The sequence below is a fragment of the Canis lupus genome, chromosome 20 (genome assembly GCF_011100685.1).
Source record: "Canis lupus familiaris isolate Mischka breed German Shepherd chromosome 20, alternate assembly UU_Cfam_GSD_1.0, whole genome shotgun sequence".
In the NCBI taxonomy this organism is placed as follows: Eukaryota; Metazoa; Chordata; class Mammalia; order Carnivora; family Canidae; genus Canis; species Canis lupus.
In genome coordinates this window covers 4,800,585-4,819,706 of record NC_049241.1, presented here as the reverse complement: position 1 = coordinate 4,819,706, position 19,122 = coordinate 4,800,585, and the positions used below count along the sequence as shown (strand labels likewise).

Here is a 19,122-nt window from a genome sequence, read left to right as displayed (position 1 = left end):
TGCCAGGTGCCAGAGAGACAGAAATAAATGACATAGGCATGGTGCTCTCCTCATGTCCTCACACTCCATGGGGAAAACAGATCTCTCCCCTCCTGGGTAACCAGCATGTTACCTCATTATAAATCAGGCTTGTTGTGATCGCTGATAATGGTAATGTAGTGTGATAACGGAGAATCACTGGGTGGTAGGGGATCTAATACAGACTGTGTGGTTAAGGAAGGTGTCTCTGAGCTAGGGACATGTAAATTGTACCTGGGTAATTGGAAGAGCAGGAGGAAGTGCATTTAAGATAGAGGCAACAGCAGGTACAAAGGCCCTGAAGTCTAAAAGAGGTCAGATGAAGGCAAAGCTACTTGGCATCAAGTGAGGGAGGGGGAGAGGCTAGGATGTAAAGGTAAGAGAGGTGGGCAGGATCCCCATCCTGCAGAGCCTTGTAGATCAAGGGGAGAGGTCCAGAATTTATCCTGGGTGTGATGGAAGCCATTGGAGGATTCTAAACAGAGCCATAACAAATCTTTTCTCTCACAGTGCTCACATTTAGAGCAGAGTTTCTTAACCTTAGTGCTGTTGACATTTTGGGCCAAGTAATTCTCTGAGGGGGGCTGTCCTGGGCATTGTAGGGCACTTAACAGAATCCCCGCCTTCTACCCACTAGATGTCTCACCCCATCCGACCTCTCACTGTGACAACCCAAATGTCTCCAGATATTATCAAATGCCCTCTTTGAGAACCAGTGACTTAACATATCAAAGGTTTAGTTTTTTGGGTACTTTTTTTTAAGATTTTATTTGTTTATTCATGAGACACACACAGAGAGGCAGAGACATAGGTAGAGAGAGAAGCAGGCTCCCTACGGGGAGCCTGATGCAGGGACTCAATCTCAGGACCCCAGGATCATGACCTGAGCCAAAGGCAGGCACTCAACCACTGAGCCACCCAGGCGTCCCTCAAAGGTTTAGTTGCTGGTGTCACAAAGTCCAGTGTACCTGGATCCAGTTGACCTCCTGGGTGGCTTGCCTCCACGCAGTGACTAAGGTATTAGGGCTTATTCACAAGATGGCTCCAGTTTCTCAGAGCACTTTGCTTCTGCTCTCCAAGACTAGAAGGTGGCCAGGCCACCCCATCAATATGTATGCCATTCCCATCCAGAGTCCATTGGCCAGAACTCAGTCCCATGGCTCCAATCTTCCTACAGAGAGGTAGGAACATTGGAAATGACTTTGGTGGCATAAAGCACTGCCTCCACACAATGAGCTAGGCATTTACTTATGGTGACCTGTTGATTGCTCACAACACCCAAGCAGGTAGTGTTAAGTCCATTTTCCCAACACCTATCTGAGTCATGGGCCTGTGGCCAGAGCAGGGACACTGGGTCCCAGGGGAATACATCAATGAGAAGGCTCAATGCTGGGCTCCTTGGACCACAGCTTTAGGCTGACACAGGTAGTAGATTTCTGCAGTTTGTCTTGCCAGTATCCCATGCTGCTAGCAAGAACCCTCAATTTTGGGGGGAGGTAGCTTTGCACATTCTTTGTCCAAAGTGATGTCTCTGAGCCTCTTCACCTGATGTCTAAGAGGTATTTACTTCTCAGGATTGTGGTCAAGGCCTGCTAGGTTAGTGATTCATATGCTGGAAGCATTGTTGGATATTATTTTCTTTATTTGAACTTCTAAGTTAAGGGTGGCATGTTAGGGCAACTTTGTCCTGATATTAGAGATATTATGAACCTTTTCTAGTGAAAAGGTGTGGCCTGGTGTCAGCCAGTAAGTGTGGTTGCATTCCTTGGGCCATGGTGCCGGGTTCATGATCTCCTTACCCTGCTTAGTCAAAGTAAATCTCAGGATTTGCTAAGAATGCTGGGACAGAGGCTCACCTTTTTCACGTTGAGTGTGAACCAATATTGCTGGCAACTATCTTGTGGCCATTAGGAAAATCCTGATAATGGAGCCAACCTGGAGAAAGTGGAAAAGACAGAAACCAAGTAAAATCAAGTTCAGGTAGTCCATTTGTGCATTGTGTCCAACCTCAGGAAGTCAGATAGAGGGATGCCTGGGTGGCTCAGTGGTTGAGTGTCTGCCTTCAGCTCAGGTCATGATCCTGGGATCGAGTCCCACATCAGGCTCCCCCACAGGGAGCTGCTTCTCCCTCTCTATGTCTCTGCCTCTCTCTGTGTGTGTCTCATGAATAAATAAATAAAATCTTTTAAAAAAAGGAAGTCAGACCCTTGAACTTTCTCATTAAATAAATATGTTCCCATTTTCCATCACTTGCAACCAAAAAAGTAGTGAGCAATATAATACATTTTCCCCTCAAACCAGGGGAAGGGGCTGGATCTGCAGGAGAGAGTATCCGTAGAGCTACCCCCACAATGCACAAGAATGCGAGAGTTAGGGACAGGAAGCTGAAAACCGGAGCCAACAAGAAAAAGTTCATAATATCTCTAATATCAGGACAAAGTTGCCTTAACATGCCACCCTTAACTTAGAAGCTCAAATAAAGAAAATAATATCCGACATTGCTTCCAGCTTATGAATCACTAACCGAGCAGGCCTTGACCACAATCCTGAGAAATACCTCTAAGACATCAGGTGAGGACTCTCAGAGAGGCTAAGCAACTGGCCTAAGCTCACCTAGCAAGTTAAATGGTAGAGTTAGGACTCAAAATCAGGTTTCTCTCACTCCACAGCCCATATGCTGTTTGGGTTTTTTTTCTTCTATATAATAAACTCTAACATCTTCCTGAGCTTGGTTTTTGATAAAATAAAGCCAGGATAGCCTTTTGTTTTTATCCGTGGCTGGGATTTAACAGGCTACCCACCCAGGTCGTGCAGACATAGATTTGGGGAAGCCAGAGCAATGCCCCCCCCCCCCCCACTCCTCCTCCCTTGGGTCCTGTGTTTGGGTAACAAACGCCTTCGTTAGAGTACATATTTAAGCATTCCTAGGGCACACAACATCTGCTACAAGCACACTCGTGTTCCCTTCTGCAGGTGCATGGTTTGGCGTGGGCGAGACGGAGTGCAGAGAAGATGCATGAGAAATGTCAGACGATATTCACACCCTGCCATCTAAGAATTAACAAGCCTTTGCAGAATGGTTTCTGTCTGCAGCCCCAGGCGTGGGGGACACACCCGCTTCAAGCATGGTGCATTGTGCCCCTGGCAGGTGTGTGTGTGCATACTCATGCACCCACATCCCCTAACCAGAACTGAGTGGCAGTGCCTCCTGGAGCCTAGCAAGTGAGTCAGCCACCCAGGAAAGGGAGGCATGATGATGATGATTTTTTCAGATGGAATGATGCTTCCTGCCACTTAAAGGGAAAAGAAAAAAAAAAAAAAAAGCCTTCCTGGTAATTTAGAGGAAACAAAAAATCAAATCAAATTCCAACTCTTACAAGCTCTAGGGAGACTCATTAGTGTGAGAGGTACTTTGTCATAAAGAAATTGGGTTTCTCTTCATATAAGTGAGTCAACATACAAGCCTGTTTATTTTTCACAACCAATTCTGGCCAATGAGCCAGAGTGTATGAAAGCTTCTGTTTGTTCTTCCCCTGGACCAATAGGGGAGCCAACGCTTCACCTGCACTAACTGGCCTCACCTGAGGCACCCTGCCAGTGATACATGACCTTAGCTGGCTGATCATGACTAGTACAATTTCATGACTGATTAGTAAATGTCTGCCTTGGATGTTGAGCAGTGAGGAGAGATTCCTATGTCAGATACTTCCCATTCCTGCTTAAAGGTTTGTCTGAGACACTGAACAAGTCTCATGATTAATATTCTTAAAGCAATGAGAATATTACTTATCAATCCATTAACAAATATTTATTGAGCCCATACACATGCCCAGTGCTATGCTGGGGGCTGGGGGAGAGGGTGCATAACATGAGAAGGTGAACAGAATTAGCATAGAGCATCTTCTATGTGCTGGTTGTTTTCTGTCCATGTTCTCAAATTTCATTTCACCATCAAAATACCAGGTCTGAAAGGTTTTTATTATCCTTGCTTTCTAGAAATCGAATTGAGCATCAGAGCTAGTCAGGGACACAACCTGGACTCAAATCCAAGCCTTAGGTCTCTGATTTGAGCCTTTTCCCACCACACCACTCACTCATTCTGTACATCAATTCTGGTTAATTATAACATAGCCACGTGACAACACGAACAGCATGAACAACCGTGGCTAACACTTCCATATTCTTTAGTACGTGTCAGGCAGGGCTCTAAGAACCTTGCAGAGTTAATTCCCTTTCCAGTTCCTATGTTAAATAGTAGGGCAGAAAAATGGATGAATAAAATGTTTCCTGACCACAAGGAGCTCATAGTTCAATCAATGAGACAAAGACTTAGGTGGGTAGTTAATAATTTCATGTTCATGTCCACACTCTCAACCTAATGAAGGTCAAGACTCAGCTCAAATATCTGCTCCAGGACGCCTCCCCTGAGAGCCCCCAGCCCCTAGGTGCTGGGGACCCCATTTGATCCATCTCTAACATCTAGTTCCCAGCACAAGACCTTTTCTAGGGTATGTGCTGGGGAGTATTTGCTTCACACTTGTGCATATGGAATCTTTGAGGATGGATGGATGGGGGAAGGAGAAGCTGCCTCTTCCGGGTCAACAGGGAAGTATATCTCTGGGACTTCTCAGAGCTGAGCGACTCTGGGCCATTTCCATGTTTGGGAGCTCCTGATAGACCAAATAATGAAGAAATGGTGTAACAAAGTGATATATTTTGAATGGCACAAATCAACGAACAAATGAACAACACAAGGTGTATGTGAGGGAAGTGTTCCCGAAGACCTTGTGTAATTTAAAACTCTCATAATTCGAAGACCAACAAGGACAGGACAGCGGCAACTTCCATTTATGGCTGGTGTGGCGCCACCGTGTGGCAGTGGTGCAGTACAACTTAGAATTTTCTTGGCCTGCCCTCTCTGAAAATGTGTGACTCTTGAATTTCCTTCCACTTACTGGGGTGTGTGTGTGTGTGTGTGTGTGTGTGTGTGTGTGTGTAGGGGGAGATATTTGTATTACTTCCGATTTTGCAGTTAAAATTAGACTTCATTAACATTTTTACAAAACACTGCCTGAAATTCACACAGAATATGACCTCCCTGGAATGTCTCAAATCTGAATGTGTGAGGCCCGGTGTAAATGTGAGGATGGGACCCATTACCACTTCCCAACCTGTGACAGGTCCCATGAGTCACCATGTTCACTCGTTCACACCCTTCTCTCACTGGGCCCAGTCCCTGAGACATGGAGGCATGAAGCCAAGGTGGTTGTGTTTGGCCATTCAAGCAGTGTGTCAGCCCCAGGGGGTGCCGTCCACACCATAGTAATGACTATGGTCCTTCAGAGGTAAGCCCTTTCCTACCAGGCTCTGGAGTGGCCCCACACCCGTCTTTAGTTTGGGATCCAAGACATCTCAGACCACCTAATAGTTCACCCAGCCAGTAAATATTTATTGAGCATTTATGACATGCCGGCTGCTGTGCTGGTGCCTGCTGTCCCTGCTGGTGCTGGTCCCTGCTGTCACTACCCCGGAGGATTACTTTCCCACCAGATCCCTTGACTGGCATGCTGCATCTCACATCGGGTATTCATACACCCCATTTGGGCAGTGTTAAGGCAATTCTAGGTTTTGCACTTTCTTGGGGGTGAAGAGGAAGCGTTCAATATCGAACAGTACTGCAACAGCACCTTCCATGGTGCCCGTCCTGTGTGCCAAAGACCCAGCACTCAACAAAACAGTCAGAGATCCTGTCCTCATAGAGCTGCCACTCCCGTGGGGAGAACAGAAAAGAAACCACACAAATAAGTAAAATACATCATATTTCATCCAGTCTATGATGTGGGTTTTTTCCTCACATTTCACATGTCTAAAATCAGGGTGTATCCTACATTCAATGATGTCCCAGCATTGTTCTACAGTTTAATTGGTGGTATTTTTTTTTTCCTTCTTTGTGCTACAAAGCTAATGGCTCTTCTTGCTTTTGATGATGTGTGAATTTGATGAACTGTGTACTAAATTATACAGTGCTAAGTAATGAGAAGAATCAAGAAGGGAGCAGGATGGGGAGAGCAGCAGAGGAGGGGCTACATTCTCTAGACAGACCTGGCAGATAGGGAGAAGGTGAGTTTCAGCAAAGACATGAAGGACGTGAGGGAGAGAGCCATGTTACCAAGAGTTACCAAGATCCCAATCCTCTTCCTTCTTCTTTCTCTCCCTCCCTTCCTCCCTGGAGCAAGGCTGAATCTGGCAATTTGAAGACCCACACGACTCAGCTGTGGATAGTGGCAGAGGAGATAGACTGACCATTCCAGAATACTTCCCTTTCATAGTAGATTCATTGTATTAATGGCCTCCCTGTCCTCACTCCCTTTGCAATGTGACTTTGCAGCCCCTCTCATTGAGAGGTGAGTCTATTTCTCCACCACTTTGAATCTGAGCTGAACTCATGACTTGCTCTGGCTCGTAGAATGTGGCAGAAGTGATGGTGTGCCAGTTGTATTTGCACACTTTCTTTCATGCTTGTGAACAAAGGAGGTCAGTCTGCTGGATGATGTAAAACCACTCAGAGGAGAGTCCAGGTGTCCCAGCTTACACCCTGGACCAGCTGACAGCCATCTGAGCCCTACCAGTATAAGAGGGCCCAGAGCCGATCAGAAAGCTCCCCACATGACTCTCACCTGACCTCAGACATGTGAGTGAGCCCAGCTGAGACCAGGAGTATCACCCAGCTGACCTGCAGTCTCGCGAACAATAATGTTCATTGAGATGGTAGTGTTTGTTACACAGCAGTATCTGATGTCCCTCTGTTCTAAAGCTGTTCCTGGGGCAGCCTGGGTGGCTCAGCTGTTTAGCACCACCTTCAGCCCAGGGCCTGATTGTGGGGTCCCAGGATTGAGTCCCATGTCAGGCTTTCTGCATGGAGCCTGCTTCTTCCTCTGCCTGTGTCACTCATGAATAAATAAAGTCTTAAAAATTTAAAAAAAAAATAAAGCTGTTCCTGATGGGGCTGGGCACTGTGACTTAGGATATAAGGTCTTTTTGCCTTTTTTTCCTTGGCAGGAAGGAGAAAACAGAAATCGAGAGTTTCTGGAGGAATGTCAGGATATTTGGATATTACTGTAACAGGATAAAAATGACCAAAGATTACCATGACAGGAAAAAAATGTAACTAGATAAAAGTGTGTCAGGGGACAGTGTTCACTGACATGAAGTTCATGCACGTGTTTAACCGCCCCCCCCCCCAACACACAATGAGGACACCTATGTAAGCAAATAAATGAATATTTCCATTGGAACAGACACATACTCACTCACTCATGAGCTAACCTACACAACGACCCCTCCTAGAATATTGGGAGGTGGGTATCCTTGTATTTGCTTGCTGACAAGTCTTGAGAAATGACCAGCATTCCCTTTGCTCATTTTTCACTAAGAACTCTATTGTGCTAGAAACATTGTGAGTGAAGATTTCAGTCATTGAAAGAGGAAAAAAGATGGAGGCTTTTCAGATTCATCAAGAAATGCAATGAAACATTTTGAAAAAAAAAAAAAAAAGGCAATGATCACCTACGTTCACTACGTTCATCAGCTCACTTTCTCCCTAAGGTCGGTACTGCCATGATCCCCATTTCATAGATAAGGGAACTGAGGCTCAGTGAAGTGACTGTGCAATACCACAGCTGAGAAGGGAAAAGTGGATCCTGGAAGCTCAGGCTCCTGCCTCCACATCTCTAGCAAGATGGTGTTTCTTGAAAAAATGGGATCCGCTGGATATGGTCTACTTCTAAAGCTTGCGGGTGGGTACATGGGTGTTTGCTACCTAACTGTTCCTCCACCTTGTATGCCTGACTTATGCTATCATAGTTTTCTTAGGAGAGATGAAAAAGAATTAACCTGTGTTGTGGGATCCCTGGGTGGCGCAGCGGTTTGGCGCCTGCCTTTGGCCCAGGGTGCGGTCCTGGAGACCCAGGATCGAATCCCACGTCGGGCTCCCGGTGCATGGAGCCTGCTTCTCCCTCTGCCTGTGTCTTTGCCTCTCTCTCTCTCTCTGTGTGTGACTATCACAAAAAAAAAAAAAAAAAAAAAAAAAAAACCTGTGTTGTTTACCAAACCCCAGGCACTGCATTTCAAATCCTCAGGGTGTTCTCTTCAGGAGCATCTTTGTGTGACATCCGTTAAAACTTGTGGGAAGGGGATCCCTGGGTGGCTCGGCGGTTTAGCACCTGCCTTTGGCCCAGGGCGTGATCCTGGAGTCCCAGGATCGAGTCCCACGTCGGGCTCCCGGCACGGAGACTGCTTCTCCCTTTGCCTGTGTCTCTGCCTCTCTCTCTGTGTGTGAATATCATAAAATAAAATAAAAAAAAAAAAATAAAAATAAAAAAAACCTTGAGGGAAACAGCAAGAAAGGAAAAGTGAAGGGAGAGCAGGAAGAAGAAACAGCCTGAGGAAACACGGGCTCGGCCCCCGTGTCCGCCTCAGGCCGCCCCCGGCTCTGGGGAGAAGGCAGGCGCCCAGCGTGCTCCACCGTCAGGGATCTGGAATGCCTCCAATCTAAGATATTTTGGCCTGTTTTTCGGTTGAAGAGCAGTTTCCGGCGCGGGAGGCCGGAGTTGCAGCCGACTCGGTCGGCGCCCCACGTGAGGCCCCGGCCTGTCCATCTGGCGGGCCCCGAGGCCTTTTTCTCACAGCTGGACGGGCTGGCGAAGGCTCGTCCCCCGAGCAGCCCCGACCAATAGCTGGAGAGTCTGGGCGAAAACAGGCCGGAGCCGTGGCCCCTCGGGTGGGCCCCTCTGCGCTCCCCTCCTCCCGACCCTGGCTGGCCGCCCCGCGCCTCACATTCCACGCCAGTTGCCACAGCGGTGTCCGCGGCCGCCTTGCGCTTCCGCTTCCGCACTCGGACGCCGTCGGGGCGGCGCACCCCGATCCCGGTCCAGGGGAAGCGCCGCCGCACAGGATCCTCCTCTCAGGGCTCGCCCCTGAGGGAAGCCAAGCCAAGGGAAGTATTCTCAAGGGGCCCCCGAGGTGCTTCCAAGATCCTTCGCGCGCTCTGCCCCCCCCCCCCAACCCCTGCAGCGAACCCTCAAGTCCTGGGAAGGTGGCCTGCGCGGTGCGCTCCGGCGGGGCAGCTCGCGGCTCGCCGGCCCCTGGGCCGCCTCCCATAACCCGGTTAGGGCGCTGGGGCCGCTCCAGTTCTCGCCGTCGAGGAGGGAGCCCTCCCTTCAACAGCCGGTGAGGATCCCGCGAGACCCACGGACTCGCCCTGCGTGGACACCGACACCAGCAAAAACTCGGCGGATGATTTTGGAAGTGTCAGGAAGCATCACCTTAACACACGTGTGTGTGTTGTTGTTTGTAGATTTTACTTATTTATTCGAGAGAGAGGCAGAGACACAGGCAGAGGGAGAAGGCAGGCGCCCTGCGGGGAGCCGGACGCGGGACTCGATCCCAGGACCAGGGATCACGCCCTGAGCCCAAGGCAGAGACGCTCAAGCGCTGAGCCACCCAGGCGCCCCTAATGGCTGCTTATTAAGCTCCTTTCCAGAATGACGTTCTAGAATTAGAAATTAGAAAGACCCTCGCTCCCTACCAGCTGGCGGAGAGACAGAGACACAAATACCACAGTGTGAGAAGCGCCCCAGCAGCCGTCCAAGGGGCGCACCTTCGGCGCCAGCGCCTCAGCCGCTCAGCCTCCGCCTCCAGAGCTCCGGCTTCCCTCCCGACGTCACCCCTCCGCGTCCCAGCACCGCTCGCGCCGGAGTCGACCACGTGACGCAGGCTGGGCCAATCAGAGCTGCTGATTCCCGTGGCCATAGTGATTGGCTCAAGAATTGGCAGGTGACCAAGCCGGACCAATGAGACTCGATTCTGGGGCTTTTGTGGGGCTGCTGAGAGCGTGAAGTCGTGCGTTGAGCCTGAAGTAAGAAGGGTCAGGTGAGGGGCTCCGAGGGGCTCCTGGAAACTGCTGAGAGAGAGGCTGCCCGAAGGAAGGCAGAGCCTATCCAGAGCCGGAAGCAGGGTCCCAGAGGCACGGTTTAACCCTTTGTCCCAGCTATGTCTGAAGCCAGCTCTACCCCCCGGAATTTCCCACCACAAAAAACCATTAAGTCCTGCCCTCCGTTTTTTTCCTAAGCCACCTGCTACCAAGTCATGCCCTGTGTCGGGTCCGTGCAAGACAAAAGGAGGCGCAGGGCAAGAGGTCAGCCACTGCAGGAGAGGGTCTGGAAGGCTCCTGAAGAAGGAGACCTATGATTTAGGTTCTGAGGGATAAGTTGACGTTTGTTCTTTGACGATCAAGGTGGGACAGGGCATTTGAGACAGAGGAAGTGACTTGGCAGTGGCAGGACAGTGAGACATGGGAGCCCTTTGGAGTGGCTGGAGTGTGGGTCAGAAGAAAATGAGGCTGGGAAATAACGAGGGATCAGATCATCGCGTGTCGAGCGCCAGGCTATGACCGGGTGCTTTTCCACTGTGGGTGCTGGGGAGAGGAGCAGATGCTGTGTGTGGTAGGCAGAAGAGAGATAGAGCAGGCCTCCCTAGAGCTGTGGGGATTTAATGCACGTCTCTTACTGAAAGTGCCCCCCTCCCAAGCAGATATCTTAAGGATTTAATATGCTAAGATTTTAGCTGGGAACACGCTCTGAGGACAGGGGCACAGCTGAGACCCGAAATCATATAGCCCAGCTTGGCAGCCGAGATTAATGAAATCCGTGTTTAGCATTCACGTGGAGGAGAGGCAGGCATGATGGGAAGAAGGGAATGGGAGATGTGGGTGGCAGCTTCGGTGTGCGCTCCCTGCCCTGAGCAGTTCCACTCTGGTCCTGGTAAGATAGAGTCCTGAAGTTACTGGGCCACCCTCCTTAGCCTCCAATGGGGCAAGCTTCTCAGGAACCTCACCGCTATCTCAACGACTTCTCAAACCCATAGAGTCCTCCCGGTGACATTTTAACAGTGCTTAGACATGTGTGCCTTAGACACCTCTTACTGTCAACAGGGGACCCCGTAAGAAGCAGGACTCATGAACTGGATCAAAAGGTGTGAGTGGATTGCCTAAGGCCACACAGCCTGGAGTTGACCTCATCTCCGTGTGGTTGATCACATGGTCCAAGACCAGCAGCAGCAGCATCTGTGAGCTTATTAGAAATCCCTGGCTCTGCCTCTGACCCACTGAGTCAGAATTTGCATTTTAACAAATCCCTTGCTGATCTGTAGGTATGTCAGAGTTTGAAAAGCATGGGCTGTACACTGGATGGAATTAGCCAAACAAAAAGACAGAAGAAAAATACCCAAAAAACTAACTTTGGTTGGGTTGAAATGAGGGAATTATAAAGAGTTTTTTTTTTCTTTACTTCATATCCTGAAATGTGGTTATATTACTTTCATAATGAAAAAAAACAAACACTTAACAATTAAGAAAATCTGAAACACAAAATTACACAATGTTATAAAACTGGTAAATTAAGAAACAGCTATTTGCATTTAAAACAGGCCCCATTTCCAGTCTGTTATTACTTTTTTGTTTTAATTGCCCCTTCCCTTAAAAAAAAAAAAAATACTTCTGCCTCCAAAGCCAGAAGCAGAGGTGCTTCAAAGGCAGGCGTGGACCTTGCCCTCTTGGGAATGACCAGTGCAGGGACAGGCATCTTCCTGTCTGCAAAAGGAGACAGTGGTATAATGTAGGTAGGTCTAATCAAAAGTGGATAGAAATGAGCATGTCCATCTCTATTGAAATGAAAGACAGTGAGTTATTGAAGCATTACGTATGATTTGTGATTTGCCTTTTCCCCATGATAATCGCCCTTTGTGAATGCCTTTTCTGTGCACAAGATGAGGGCCCTCCCCTTTCCTAAATTGTTCAAGGTTTTCAAGCCCCAAAACTGCTGATTTCAGACTTGGCCTCTTTGCCTAGTTTACGCTTACTCGTCCTTCAGCACTCAGCGTGAATGTCACTTCTCAGGGAAGCCTTCCAAGACCCTTTGGTCCTGTACTAGGCAGAGCTTTCAATTGCAAGTGGTGGAAAAACAAACTTAAATTGACTTAAGCCCAAAATGGTGACTGTTGGTTCAGATAACAGAAAAGCTGAGGGGTAATGGCTTCAGATAGAGCTGGACCTAGGGTCTCAAATGACACCTCCAGGAAGCTGCCTAATGGCAAATCTCTCAGCTTTCTTCTGTGGGGCTCCAGGCTTAGATAGGCTATCCCTGGGGGGCCCCCATGGCAGACCCAGATTTTCTAGGTTTCTAGTTTAGAAACCCCAGTGCAGAGAGAACTTGCTTTCCTTAATTAACCCATTATAAAAATCCCAGAGTTGAATCTGATCAGCCAGACTTAGGTCACATGCAAATCTTTGACCAATCAATGAAGTGGTCAGGAAGTGGAATGTTCTGATTGGCCGGGGTCATGTGCCTACCCTCAACTCATCCCCACCTGAATCACATGGACTGATGAGAGAGAAACATGGTCCCCAAATGAAAATTAAGAAAATGAGGGAATGAGGCTGGGTGGGCAATAGCAACAGCAGTTTACAACAGATGTCCTGTTACAAATTTTCATCATACCCTGCAATTTGCCTTCATAACATTTGCTAGATTAAAAAAAAACTATATATTAATTAGAGTGGTTACTTGATTAATGTCTGTCTCTCTAACTAGACTGAAACTCTTTTTTTAAGATTTTATTTATTTATTCATGAGAGACAGAGAGAGAGAGAGAGAGAGGCAGAGACACAGGCAGAGGGAGAGGCAGGCTCCATGCAGGGAGCCTGGCATGGGACTCAATCCCAGGACTCCAGGATCGTGTCCCAGGCTAAAGGCAGGCGCCAAACCGCTGAGCCACCCAGGGATCCCTAGACTGAAACTTTAAGGGGAAGGATTATGCATAGTCACAGAAAATGGGATTCACAATGCCTGACATATGGTAGGTGTTCATCAAATATTTATTGAATGAATGGACTCTTTCTAACTGCTTTAACGACAACTATGTTTATTCCAGAGGTGATTCTGGAATGCTGGCAATCAGAGTCCCCATTTTAAATCAAATTTGGCTATTGACACAGCCAGAACCTCTGTTCTAGCTGTGCCTTGAGATAATCTGTGCCATGGAAATGCTGCTCTGCAGGATTAGGGACATCTGCCATGCAGCCAATGGCAACTAGAGATATTGCTAGATAGTACAGCCCTGGGGTGGGTTGGCAGTAAACAGGATCAGGATAAAGGGTGGAGATTTTAAATTCTGCTGCACTTAGCACCTGACATCTGAAAGTGGACTATCTCAAGCCTCACAGCCTCCTTGTATGATAATATAATCACATCCACTTATTTCAAGGGAGAAATTGAGGTTCAGAATAGCCCACAAGACCTGCCAGCTCATACCCAAAGACCAGTACTTAAATGCGAGTCTTCCAGACGTTAGCTCTGCCATTGGTTTTCTGCAAGTCTCTACCTCTGGGAGTCTCAGTTTCCTCATCTGTGAAGTAGGCACAGTTATTCTCAGCTGAAGGGAGCTATGTGAGATGATATGAACTCTTGTACAGTAAGTGGAAGTCCTAGGCAAGTAGTGGGCATTACCTTCTCCTCCCTTTAGATGTTGCTCTAGCAGAGCTGAATATTCCAAGTGCTTCTCTAGCTGTAATTGAAGCAGAGACACGAGCTAATGGTGGAAGGCCTAGGGGAGAGGGACCTTCTTTGGTTTCATTCAGACAATGAAATTCACACCTGACCATGGGACACGCTTGTCACTAAGGACACAGTCTGAGAATTAGCCTGCCTAATGGGAGCACCAGGACTTTCCTATCCCCAGAAGTCCCACAGCATTCCAAGAGTTAATCATGTTTGGTCCCTAGGTGACAACTTACATCTAGGAAATGAGATGTACATTGGGCAGGTGTGGGCCTCAAGACTCATGCTGTACTCTCCAATATCTCTTATAACAACAGCTCCATGTACAAAGCTTCCAGGGTGCCTGCAAAGGACACACCCAGTTATAGGAGTCTTTGTACATAAGAAAGCTCAACATTATGGCATCCCCATCAGGCACTTATAATTCATTCATGATTCTTCTAGTCTAGATGCAATTCACTGGTCAAGAGCCATTTTTAACATAAGCAATGTTGCCTGGCAACACAACCAACATTCTTCCTTTTTTTCTGGTTTCTAGGGTTAACAGAGCTAGTAAGTTAACCCAAGGTCAAATCTGTTCTTAAGAGAAGGAAAGAGTTTTGTTAACTTTTTATCCACTGATGTTTCCACCATACATGTGAACACACACACACACACACACACATACACACCCTTACCCTATCCCTGAATCTTATGTCCTCTCCCCATCTCCTGATGCCATTCATTCAGTTTTGAAAGTCTAGACTTTGGGGTTTCATATGCCAAGAATTTCAGAAGCTAAGACTTTTTAGTTTGAAAAGTTGAGACTTTTGAGTTTCAAATGCCAGGAACTTTAAGTTCCAAGGCCAAGATGGAGAGGTTTCAAATGCCATTTTGATTTTTCTGAGTCTGGCCTTTTAGGTTTCAAAAATTGAAACCCTGAGTCAGAGCATAGGTTCATATTCTAATCAATGGATTTGAGAAGAATAGCTGAAGATCCAGGTGAACTGGGCCTCAGAATACTGAAGTCTTCTGAATCAAGGAAGAGGGAAGGTGAGGCCATGATGAGGGATGAAATCAGCAGGATCCACAGAAGGGACCCAAGACTGAAGGGATCTGGCTGTCCTGACTGGTACCCTATGAGGACCATTGCTTGAGAGTGTAGCAGGAGGTACACCATCTATTCTCTGAGGCATCTCTTGGCTCTATCCGACTTACCTATGGGCACAGCCTCCTACTTGCCCACTCCATCTGTGGTGGTGAAAGTTCCTACAGCCTGGCAAGCTGCTTGTGGCCTGGAGGGAAGCCAGTGACCTTGTACTTGGGTGAATCTGAGCAGAGCCCACCTGTGGTTTCCTTACCAGATGGAGCAGTGGGGAAACCTAGCCCCACCCTCCTGGAAGTTCACACCCCACGAAGATGAGAGCAGATGAAGCCTGCAGCTGTTGTATGTCTGAGGAAGGGGGATGGGCCATTCTAGTGAGGAGCACAGTTCTTCTGTGTGATAGGGGCAAGGTCATCGATTCATTCAACAGATTGTCCTACCACTCTGAGCACAGGTTCTAGGGCCAGACTGCCTGGGATTGCCAGTTCTGCTACTTCCTGGGCAGGACATTTTGTGCTCTTTGTGCTCAGTTTCCTCATTTATAAAACAGGGACAAAACAATACCCACTTCCTGGGGTCATGTTGAAGTCTAAAAGAATTTACCAAAGTGTCATGCAGCTAGTAACCACCCCACAAATGTTAAGTACTGTCGTTACTACACATCAGACATTTCTCTATGCACCAGGGGTATAGGAGTGAACAAAGAATTAGCTTCATGGAGCTTATGTTCTAGTGAGGAGACAGATGCAACCCAATATCTTTCTTTGAAAGAAGGATAAAGCTAAAGTGCCTCTTATCTCTGAGCACTGGCCCCTCTCAGATAAATCATGACACCCACACAACTGCAAGTGCCTTAGCACAGGCCTGACATCCAGTCGGTGCTCACTTTTTTTCCCCCTCCTTGCCAGCTCTCCTCACTGCTGCCCGGGTGACTGGATGTGACCACCCCTTCCTCCTTGGAGAATCCTGGAGCACTGGGAGAATCAATAGAATCACAAATACAAAATAAATTCCCAAAAGCACTGTTCCCACCAAACAGATGTTCCTACGCCTTTCTCAAACAGATTAGTGTCCTAGCAACTGGAAAGGAGGGATACAGTCTGTTTCTCTCTGGGAACGGAATGGACAAAAGACATTTGTGTAAATTCAACCTTCTGGGAAAGTCCCACAGCGGGGAAGGCATTTAGTGAAGAGAGCATTCAGTTCAGGACATCCCCTTCATCACCGTCACCAGGTCACTGGTCTGCTTGGAGAGCCCTTGATGACTCCCTGTTGTCATCAGAGCACTTAGAATGGGACTTTTTATCTTCTCCACCAAACCTGTTCTCTTGCTCGCCTCCCAGGCTTTCTCTTATCTGAATTTAGGGGACCCTGTGCACCCAGAAACCTGGGCATCCTCCTTGACCTCTCCCTAGCCCTTCACTCTCACATGCATATCATCAGCACCTTCTGTTGACTTTGCCTCCAGTGCACTCCAATCTCTTTCCTTCTGTATCAGCTGCCTAGTATGATGATACCGCTGTGTAACAAACAGCTGGTAACAATAAACACTGTGTCTAGGATAAGCTGGGGGTGGGCTAGGCAGTTCTGCTAACCTTAGCTTGTCTCACTCATATGTCTGGAGGTTGCTGGCTGGCCAGGGTGTCTAAGTTGGCCCTGGCCTGGGGCAACTCCGCACATCTCTCACCCGCCACCAGGCTGGCGCAGTGGATGGCGATGGCAGAGACACAGGACACAGGGCTAGCACACCCCAAGAACATGGGCCTGTCTTGGCCTCTGCTGATGCCATGTCTGTGGACATTCCATCCATCAGAGCAAGTCACATGGCCAAGCCAGGAATACAGGTGCAGTCTGCCACAAAGGGTGAGACTATAGGAGGGGTAAAGAATTAGGACCGAGTGGTGCTGGCTCCCACCTTCTCTGCATCCCTACTGCCACTGCTTTGCCCCAGGCCACTAGTTTAGTTCTAGGCTCCTACCCAGCCCCAAACTGCCACCCCACTTTCATCTCTCTGGAAGTCTACTCCCTTGCAGAATGGACCCCAAGGATAATCCCAAAGGAACTTCTAGAAATAGAAATCTGACCATGTCTCTTCCCTGTCTAAAACCCTTCTGTGGTTTCCTGATACCCTTAGAGTGAAATCCACTTCCTCATGGGGGCCTCCAGAGTCTATGGGATAAGGCTTCACCATTTTTTTTCAGCCTCATTGCTGACCACCATTTCTTGCCCCCTGGTCATCCAGCTGCTGGGGCCAACACTCAGTGCTATGTGTCTCATGATGGCTTTCACGTCAGTCAAATCTCAGCTTAAATCCCAGCTCTGCAGAGAGGCCTGCCCTCATTGTCCCCTCAAATTTGTTTTCTCCTCACTACTCATTGTATCTCATATATTTTAACTTTTCGCCCATTTTCTTCCCTCCTTCTGACTAGAATGTAAACTTCACAAGGGCAGGGACTATTTTCCCTCTTATTGGCTATTTATGCCCTTAGCCAACACATAGTAGATGGTGGCTGTGGACTGAGTTGTGCCGCTCCAACAAAATTCTTAAGTTAAAGTCCTGACCCCAATGTGATGGTATTTGGGGTGAGGACTTGGAGGGGTAATTGGGGTTGGATGAGGTCACGAGGGTGGGTCCCCATGATGAGAAGAGGTAGACACCAGAGCACTCTTTCTCCATGGGAGCCATTAAGGATGGCCATTAAGGATGCAGTGAGAAGGTAGCCATCTGCACCCCAGGGAGAAAGCCCTCAGCAGACACTGACCCTGGTAGCACCTTCATCTTGGGCTTCCAGTCTCCAGAACTGTGAGAAAATAAATTTTGGTGGCTTAAGCCACCTAGTCTGTGGCATTTTGTTGTGGCAGCCCTAGCTGACAATGATAATGATCGCAGTGGATGAAGGACCAAAGTAACATGTTTTATTCCAGAGCTCAAGGCTCTTAATATCCTGTTCCTGCAGAGACATGAGGAAGAGAGTGGGAGCAGAGTAGAGAGCAGCTGAGGTCTGGCATTAGGCCTGTCCACTGGGGTCAGGGCCACAGACAGGATGGCAGCTCTAAGGTCTGAACAGACACATTCAGCTAACTCAACATCCAGCTTAGCTAGGATGGATGAGTGACCAGAAAGCACAGTAATTTCTGAGCCCAAATGCTTCCCCAGGGACATCTGTCCCACAAATTTCTCTTGAGCAGCCTACTCTGTGCCAGGGACTGAGCTAGGCCTTGGGGACCTCTTCTTCATTCAGTAAACACCTAGCACCTATTCTGTACAATCATGAGGCCAAGGGCAGGGAACCCTCTTGGGGAGATTCCTGCAGCAGTCCTATCTTGGGGTGACCCATTTACGTAGCTGTCTGTGTCCGTCCCTGTCTCCCAGCACCTCCCCCTGGGGGCAGGGACTGTGTCTGAGAGATTCCGGCACCTGTGGGCCCAGCATACAGTATGGAGTTGGAGAAAGGGGAACTGACTGGAAGTGAAATGGACCCAAGCTTGCCCTCAAGAGGCCACAGTCGAGGCAGTGAGAGTCTGATCATTAACGTACAGTATGACAAGGCTGTCCTGAGGACAAAACGAGCTCAGATGTGAGGAGTGTGCTTATTATTTCATAGTAGGTGTCAATATTTAGAAGTCCCCACTCTTGGAAAACTCTGGCTTATCTTTCATGCCCCTGGTCCAATGCTCTCTGCCATGAAAGCTTTTTCTTTCTCTCTCTGGTTGCAGGAGACACTGCTGGTGCTCCACCCAGATCCCCATCACCAAAGTGGCGCACCGCCTCCCGGCTTCTGGAAGTGTTGGCTGCTGACAGCTCCCAGCTGCACCTTTCCACTGAGCGTGGCTTTCAGCCAACAGGAGCCTCCCTGGGGAATTTCTGAGACCTTACACTCTTCCGGTGGGATGGAGGAACAACCCCTCCAGTGTTGCTCATGCCCCAGAGCAACTTGTAGACTTTTCCTGAAACCACATCCTTGGGTCAATTTCTTTCCTGCCTCATCTCGCTACCCTCCCCCCACCCTCTAGTTACAATTGAGCTCTCCCGCAAGAGTGAGGCTAAGGCTTTGCCTTGAGGAAACCTAACCTAAGGCAATGCATGTATGCGCTTCATGAGATGGAAGCCTCTTCCAGGCCTGGACTCCAAAGCCCTCTCAAACATTCCTGCCTTCTGTTTACCTTTTCACCAGCTTGACACAAACAACCAAGTGGAGATAATGGGGTCACAACATGGAAGAAGCTCTATCTCCAAATCACTGCCTGGAGGAGATGGTTTTGAATTTTACATGAGTGAGAAATAAACCTAGATCATATTTGAGCCATGACACCTTTGGGGGTCTGTTTGATACAGCAAAAAATGTGACTGTAACTAGTGCATGTGGGTTTCCCGTCATTTGGTTATTTGTATGCCCTGGCTGATGC

General features: G+C 48.2%; 2 long non-coding RNA genes across 3 annotated transcripts; one reads left to right on the top strand and one right to left on the bottom strand.

Moving 5' to 3' along the window:
• Positions 1 to 836: 836 nt before the first annotated feature.
• Positions 837 to 9,738, bottom strand: LOC111091233. 2 transcript variants are annotated; one of them, XR_005374557.1, is made up of 3 exons: positions 9,605 to 9,738; positions 1,875 to 1,953; positions 837 to 1,189 (listed from the first exon to the last, which is right to left on the bottom strand). It is a non-coding gene; the product is annotated as an uncharacterized LOC111091233 (long non-coding RNA). The 2 variants fall into 2 exon arrangements; XR_005374558.1 differs by having other exon boundaries at positions 9,635 to 9,731.
• Positions 9,047 to 19,025, top strand: LOC111091232. Its single transcript, XR_005374556.1, has 2 exons — positions 9,047 to 11,226; positions 18,433 to 19,025. It is a non-coding gene; the product is annotated as an uncharacterized LOC111091232 (long non-coding RNA).
• Positions 19,026 to 19,122: the final 97 nt, after the last annotated feature.